Below are 8,704 nucleotides of genomic sequence, written 5' to 3' on the forward strand. Positions count from 1 at the left end.
ACAATTCATTACACACTCTGCTTACTTTTGTGCATGTTTGAAATTCTCCACAATAAGCAAACACACAGACACACACACCAAACACACCAAACCATCATTTCTATTGCTGATTGTGTGGTATGAATGAAGATAATTCTCACACATTGCCAGCAGAAATGTAAAGTGTTACAATTTTTTCAGAAGGCAATTTGGCAAGGTCTATTTTTTAAAATACATATATACTTTGTTCCAGAAATTCTACTCCTGGGACCCTATTCCTTAGGAATATAAGTAGGAACCCATGAGGCCACATTACAGATATGTTTACTGTGAAACTGTTTGTAGGGGAACCCAATCTATAGCAATCTACAGTATTCAGCAGATTGGGTAGACTGGTCCACTCTCCCTCTAGTTAACCTTTTTATTGTGTGTCTACTTGCAAAGTCTGAAAAACTAAAGACATAATTCCCAGACTCCCTTGAAGCTAGTGTTCTAGACTGTGATTTAATTTCACCAGTCAGATGTACAAGTGTAGCTCTGACAGACATGATATGGGTCTCAAGTCAACAGCTCTGATAGTAGCTTCCTGACTTCCCAGGTTGTAGCTAGGGTGGCATGACTCTGGAACCAGCAGCTGGGACATCAACTTCCTGACTGTGATGGATGTCGAATTTCCCTTGGGCGGCAGGTTCCATGGGACTGTTACAGGAGTCATCACTGGAGGCCCAGCCTAGAATCTGGTATTTGGATCCCTCTAAGGATTTGGGCTTCCACAGTGGCTCAGACAGTAAAGAATCCACCTGCAATGCAGGAGACCCGAGCTCAGTCCCTTAATCAGGAAGATCCCCTGGAGAATGGAATGGCTACCCATTCCAGTATTCTTGCCTGGAGAATCAGATGGACAGAGGAGCCTGGAGCACTACAGTCCTTAGAATCGTAAAGAGATGGACACGACTGAGTAACTAAACTTTCACAAGGATTTGGTTAAGTCCCAAATTACCTGTATTAAATCACTTTCTATTTAAAATAATTAGTTCCTTGATACAGAGAAGATTAGCATGGCCCTTGTGCAAGGATGACATGCAAATTTGTGAAGCGTTCCATATTTAAAAAAAAAAAATAAGGAAAGAATTTGTTTTAGCAATTAAAAATAAAATAATTAGTTCCTGCTAGATACAACGGATTCAAATTATTGAATAAATTATAGTATTACATCTCCAGATCATGGAATATTAAAAGGATAAATTAGATCCATATAAATGACCCAGTAGAATCTAGAGTAGTAGCATATATATTTTCATAGGTACTTCGAAGTGTGAGAAAATGAAAGTACAAATGAGTATAATATGACCCATTTTTTTCAAAACAATGATCAACTCCCTGAAATCTCTATAAATATTAATACAAGGATCTAGGTAGGATTTCACAAGCATGGAGAAAATATTGGTTATGAATATAGGTAACAGGTGTCTGGCTAGGGAATAAGAAAGGGGTTAACATGGGGAGAGGAGGTAGAGAATAAATGTTAAAAAAAAAGCAAGCATGACAGGATTCTATGTATGTAAATTTATTGGGGTATGTATATTGCATGCATAAAAAATTCTTGAAAGGATAACCAACAATGTAACCTCAGTATGATGGGTGGGATTTACTTTCTTCTTTATATAATAATCAAATGTTTCTAATGAGCACTTTTTATATGATCAGGGGGAAAAAAGATATTTGCATTGTAGAAAAAAGCAAAAGAAAAAGTGACTTACAATAGTAACAAAAGCTATAAGGCACCCAGGACTTAATCCCACAAAAGTTTAACAAGATCTTTAGGGAGAAAATAAACGGAGCTTTATACAATACTAATGTATTAGAGATCTCAGTATAATAACAATGGCAATTCTCTAAATCAACCTATAAATTCAAAACAATTCACCTAAAACTCAAGAGGATTTTTCATAGAACTTGATAAACTGATCTTTGAGTTCACATAGAACAGTAAAAGGCCTGCAATAGCCAAGACAATTTACAAAATGAATAAGAAGAAAGGATCACCACATCAGATATCAAGATGTTATGGAAAATCAACTATATTCCAATAACATTTTAAAAAAGATGTTATGAATTTGCAATAATTAAAACAGTGTGGTATTGCACAGAGGCAGATAATATATAAATGAAACAGACTAGAGACAGTAGCAATACACCCACATATATTGTGAAACTTGGTGAGTGACAGAGGTGACATTATACACTAGTGAGGAGGACAAGATAGCAACCAAAGAGGAGTTTCTGGCCTCCTTTCTGAATCCACCCTAGAGCGGCTACAAAAATCACTGGTAGGTCAATGAATATCAGAATATAATATAAAAACAAGAAACGTTCAGGAAGATAGGAAGTGGCTGTGTTTCAAATGCATATGGGAAATGGTAGTCTAGAATAGAAGATGGCAGGTGAAGGATGGGGTGTAGAAGTATAGTCTCATTATATATTTTTCCCCCCTCCACACTGTTCTGGGCAAGTCACTGCTCACCTCATCACTTCTGTGGGGCAGAGGAAGAGTAATGCCAGCACAGTGCCATTGGATATACTTACAACCTATGGCAGAGCTGGAATCCGGCTGGTGGGGAGCAGCTAATAACAGGTGCAGATCAGCGTCTTAACTCTAAGCAGCCTTAATTCTTATCCTAATCCCAAGGAGGAAGCTTTTGTAAAAGAGCAGAGCTGAGAGAGGAAGTACAGAAAAAGTCAACTAACGTGGGTAGGTAAGTAGGGAGTCATCAAGTCCAGACTGAAACAACAGAAGTCATCAGTGCAGGGAATATTTCCTACTGTTATACTACTCCATGACACCAGACATCATCTATGAACTAATGAGGGTCTAAGGCTGGATTTCAGTCTCCTCAACCAGGTATACATGACCTGTCTGCTGCTGCTGCTGCTAAGTCGCTTCAGTCATGTCCGACTCTGTGCGACCCCATAGATGGAAGCCCACCAGGCTCTGCCGTCCCTGGGATTCTCCAGGCAAGAACACTGGAGTGGGTTGCCATTTCCTTCTCCAATGCATGAAAGTGAAAAGTGAAAGGGGAGTCACTCAGTCGTGTCCAACTCTTAGCGACCCCATGGACTGCAGCCTACCAGGCTCCTCTGTCCATGGGATTTTCCAGGCAAGAGTACTGGAGTCGGGTACATGACCTATCTAGGTAGCTAATATTCCCAAGGTAATATGGGCTTACCTGGGAAAGAATGATACAAACAAGCTGCACATGCTTAGCAGTCCATGCTAAAGGAAATTACCAATGGACCAGACAGACAAGAATGCAAAATACACATGATAAATATGATTAACAAGATAAGAGTTTTGGAAATATGAAGCAGAAATAAACAATGATATAGAAGAACTATGTTACTAATGTAACAGTTCAAGTTAAGAATCTAATAAATTAATTTATCAGCGTGCGTGTACACTCAGTCACTTCAGTTGTGTCCATCTCTTTGCGACGCTATGGACTAAAGCTCACCAGGTTCCTCTGTCCATGGGATTCTCCAGGCAAGAACACTGGAGTGGGTTTCCATGCCCTCCTCCAGAGGATCTTCCCAACCCAGGGACTGAACCTGTCTCCTGTCTCCTGCATTGGCAGGCAGATTCTTTAAAACTGAGCCACCAGGGAACCCCAGTTTATCAGCAGAAGGGGATAACTAAGAAGCCAATTGTAATATCAGGTAAGAAACCTTCCCTGGAAGAGTTAAGAGTAGGCTGCTGGGGCTGCTGCTAAGTCGCTTCAGTCGTGTCCGACTCTGTGCAACCCCACAGACAGCAGCCCACCAGGCTCCCCCGTCCCTGGGATTCTCCAAGCAAGAATACTGGAGTGGGTTGCCATTTCCTTCTCCAATGCATAAAAGTGAAAAGTGAAAGTGAAGTCATTCAGTTGTGTCTGACTCTTAGCAACCCCCTGGAGTGCAGCCTACCAGGCTCCTCCGTCCATGGGATTTTCCAGGCAAGAGTACTGGAGTGGGTTGCCATTACCTTCTCCATAAGAGTAGGCAGAAATGTTCAAAATAAGAAAAAAGTTAAGTGACAGGTAGCTTTGGAGTAAAAACTTAATATGAATCAAAGTAGAGAGAAAAACAAATTACAAGGAAATCTTTGAAGAAATAATGACTGATAATTTTCCAGAATTAGAAAAAAGATGTAAGATTACTGATTTAAAGAGCTCATAGAACACTAACAGGAGACATTAAGAACAGAAACAAAACACTGTAATATTCATTAGAGTGAAATTTAAGATCATCAAAGCCAGAGAAAATTCTAAAGGCTTCCAGAGAGAAAACTGTTATCACCTTGAAAGTAACAAGGATCTGCCCCATGATAGTCTTCTTCATAGCCTCTGAGAACCAGCAGGCAATGGTGTACTGTGCAAAGCACTGAAGGAAAGGAAGTTCAAATCTAGGATTTTATATCAAAACTACCATGTGTTAAATTTGATTTTCCCTCAAAAATTATTTGATCAAAAAAAAAATTTGATTTTCCCTTACTTTCAATTTTGCCTTCATTTCTGAGGTGGCCTAATTTTTTCCTTCCATCTCTTGCCTAAACTCTGCCAGCTCCTGCTTCATTTCCTTCTGCTGCCTCATCACCTTGTCCCTAAGTATTTGCTTCCTTGTTCAATGCTCTTGATTTAAATAAATAGTTGTTAAAATCAGTTTTAAAAGTTCATGGTCAAATATTTAGTCAAAACTTCTATCTCCTAGTTTTCCCCACAAATGGCATTTGTACTCCTTTTGTCAGTTTTGATTTCTACAAAGAGGGGAAAGACAACCTTATGATTCCATCCTCACATTGAAATCCAATGGAAACTATTGCTTAAATGTGAGGGTGAAATAAAAATATTCAAGTCCTCAGAGAGTCACAACACAAAATGCTCTCTGAAAGTGTTCTCATCTAGAAGAAAGTATATATAGAGGGTACTGAGAGATGAGTATTAGAGGAAAAGAGAAAGAACAGTCCCACACTAAAATTCTGTGTGATCCCAACATGGTGTGAGTGTCCATCAGGGCTGTGTGTCTAGTTCTCTTGGTGTTGCAAACCTTCCCATTGGAAGCCATAGCATTTTGAGTTGGAAAGAGTCTCTGAGGCCATATCTCATTTGGCAGGTCCTGGGGCTCTAGGTCTTCAGAGGCACACTTTATCCTGTATTTAAATGTTCAGTGTGGCACACACCAAACAGCTAATATATTACTGGTTGAAGGTCACACAGACCACGAAGACAAACTCACTTGGTCACCTGACTCCCAATCCAGGGCTCATTCTCTTTTAATGCACCATCATTAAAATGAACTATCCCATAGACATAAACATTGCCTGTTCCAGTGTCTTATATTCATCAATGAGATATCATGACCTTTTCTCAAATTTTAGTCAAGAATACAAAATTACAATTTAAATTCTCAGGCTCTTTCTGGGTAAGTTAAGGGATAAGAGGAGATGTTTTATGTGTTAGTCTTCCATTAATATAGAAATCTGACCACATGGGCTTTTAGACTAGTTGGGAAAGGAGCGGGGGCAAGGGGGGTGGGGAGAGGTGATGACAAGTGGTCTAAGTCTCCAGTGAAAAAAGTGATCATTAGCTTTGTGGCAGGGGAAGAGTGGAGTGGTGGCATATAGGTCACTGTTCTAAATGGTGAGGACCTACTTATTCAAATATTCATTGGCTTGTTCTACTTTGTGTCTCATCTTCCATCAATCTATCTCCCTATTCTAAAACAACAAGTCTGATAGTTCTGACCTAAAAAAAAAAAAGATTAATTTTTTTCCATCCATTGTGGCTCTGGATTTAAAATTTTATTTTTCATTTACTCCTTTCTTCTTGCCAAACCACAAACTACTACCCTCCAAAAGGGTCTGTTCTGCTTGTTTTGGAGCTGCCGACTTTTAAAATACTTGATTCTGATCTCCAACCCCATTCTGGGCCTGGAGCTCAGCTCACAGCCAAGTAAAGAATAATCTGGAAAAGATGGTGGGATGAAAATATGTACCTTGGCTGTATGCTCCCTTCTGAGCAGCGGACAACATTTCTATTTTAGATTTGAACAATTGTGTAAGTCTCTGGCTCAAAAGGGGACCATGTTTTCCTCCTTGATAGCTTGTGATGCTTCTACATGTCTCCTTGAGATCTCCACGGAAAATGAGATCTCTTTCTCTCCAGCTGAAAAGAAGATAATGCTGGGGTCCTGATAATGTCCAAACTCACTGTGAATGCCAGTGCTGTTGAGCGAAAACCTAATGAAACTTCTTCCATCTACTTTAAAAACGAGTTTAAATAATGACCTTTGATGGAAATGGCCAAGTGATAGGTGGGAAAATTGTTTTCCTAGCATTATGCTGCATGCTAAAAAGACTTTAAGAACATTGTGTATTTCATAAAGTAAAAATGAACCATAAATGTCTAGTATAGTATGCACACATAATCATGTATACTGACTACATATAATGTGATCATTACCAACTATTATAGTGTCAATAGTTTGCAAAGCATTTTCACTTATCTTATTCAGTCCTCATGATAAATTACAGAAGGAATTCCTTATTTTTGGACCATGCCAGTAGAGAGAGAATGGCATACTGGGGGAATGAGGGATTTGAGGTCCCAGGGGTTCAAGTGGTCATGACATTCAACTGGTATCAAGACAACAGAGTACAGAAAGTAAACGGTGAATCACAATACCTGATTCAAGGTGTTAGCTGTGGGGCTCTGAGCAAATGTCTTTAACATTTTTGGTTTCAGTTTCTATATTTCTAAAAGTGATATTGGACTAGAAGATCATGTTGTTGCTGTTGTTTAGTCGCTTAAGTCATGTCTGATGTGACCCCCTAGACTGTAATCTGCCAGGCTCTCGATTTCCCAGGCAAGAATACTGGTGTAGGCTTCTGTTAATTTCCTTCTCCAGGTGATCTTTCCAACCCAGGGTTAAACCTGTGTCTCCTGCTTGGCAGGTGGATGCTTTACCACTGAGCCACCTGGGAAGCCTTAGATGATGGGTGACTTCCCAGTCCAATCTTTTAATCCATAAAAATTGGTGGCTATAAAACATAAAGCAAAATTTATTTACAATATTTTTATACCAGGCATATCTAAAACTTCTTAGTAGGGAATGCTGATAGGAATGATGATGTTCAAAACTTAATCCTAAAAATAGATGGAATTATTAAGAGATACCAGGAATATCAGAGCTTTTTGAATTACATGAGGCAAATAATCACACACAACCCCCTCCCCACTTCTTTCTACAAATCTGTGGAGTTGGCAGGGCCATCCTATTGATTGGGAGAATGACCTGTCTACTTCATACAAAGTTCTAAACAAAAGTTTCACATAGAGCTCTAAAACTCTGAGCAAACCCTTTGTGGTTGACTAATTGAAAGATGTCTGGTCAAAATAATAGAACTATATTACTAAATAGATTGTTGAATCATGGAGTGACAAAAGAGAACTGTTAGTCAAATTCGCACATTTTGTAAGTGGAAAAAACAGTTAACACAGTAAAAAACAGCAATAGAACCCAAACCCAAGACTCCTGATTCCCAGCCTAGCTCTTTTCACCATGCTTTATGGCCTCCAGGAGCAGACCTGGCTTCAAGGAGAACAAGCACTTCAAGTTGTGGTAAATGTGAGCTCTTCCTTTAGGGGCAGCTGAGGCCACTTGTTTTTGGCACAAAGCTGTCTTTAAGGAACTGCTCATTTCTAGCTGGACAGGACCTGGCTCCCTGAGCTGTGCTAACATAATGCCACACAAAACACTCAGAATGACAATGAGAATATTGTCTGGAAACTAACTGCAGTCCTAATATGTTATGTAGTATACTGTGATGGCTAAAGACAGCCAGCTTAGTCTAAGTCCATTTTAAAACAACTTTAACAAGATTGTAAGAAATGATAATCTAACTGTATTCTGCTTGATCAGATCACACCTGGAGTTCACTGCTCACTGATGGACCTACACAAAAGATCTTGACAAACTGGAGAACATCAGAAGTGGGCAAGCAGGACAGTGAGGGCTCTTTATTGTTTATTTAAATTGAAGAGTAGTTAATTTACAATATTGTGCTAGTTTCAGGTATCAGCAAAGTGATTAAGCTTTATATACTTTTTCAGATTATTTTCCATTACTACAAGATACTGAATATAGTTCCCTGTGCTATACAGTAAATCCTTGTTGCTTATCTATTTTTGTGTATACTAATTTTTATCTCCTAATTTACCTCTCCTGTCCCCCTTTCCCCCTTTGTGAATCAGAAGTTTGTTTCCTATGTCTGTGAGTTCTATTTCTGTTTTGTGTATAGACTTGTCTGTATCCTTTTTTAGATTGCACATATAAGCAATATCATACATTTGTCTTTCTTACTTCCCTTAATATAATATTCTCTAGGTCCATCCATGTTGCTGCAAATGGCAATATTTAATTCTTTTTATGGCTGAGCAATATTCCATTATGGATTTCCTTGGTGGCTCATTGGTAAAGAACCTGCCTGCCAATGTAGAAGATGCAGGTTCCATCCTTGGGTCAGGAAGATCCCTTGAAGGAAACGGCAACCCACTCCAGTATTCTTGCTTGGGAAACCCTATGGACAAAGGAGCCTAGTGGGCTGTCCATAGGATTGCAAGGAGTCAGACATGACTTAGTGACTGAACATGCATGCAATATTCCATTGTGTATATACACCACATCTTAAGTC

At 39.2% G+C, this 8,704-nt stretch overlaps 1 non-coding gene across 1 annotated transcript; it reads left to right on the plus strand.

Moving 5' to 3' along the window:
• The first annotated feature begins 985 nt into the window (after nucleotides 1-985).
• On the plus strand, nucleotides 986-1,089 carry LOC122445640. Its single transcript, XR_006270606.1, has one exon. It is a non-coding gene; the product is annotated as a U6 spliceosomal RNA (small nuclear RNA).
• The last annotated feature ends 7,615 nt before the right edge of the window (nucleotides 1,090-8,704 follow it).

The sequence above is a fragment of the Cervus canadensis genome, chromosome 7 (genome assembly GCF_019320065.1).
Source record: "Cervus canadensis isolate Bull #8, Minnesota chromosome 7, ASM1932006v1, whole genome shotgun sequence".
NCBI lineage: Eukaryota > Metazoa > Chordata > Mammalia > Artiodactyla > Cervidae > Cervus > Cervus canadensis.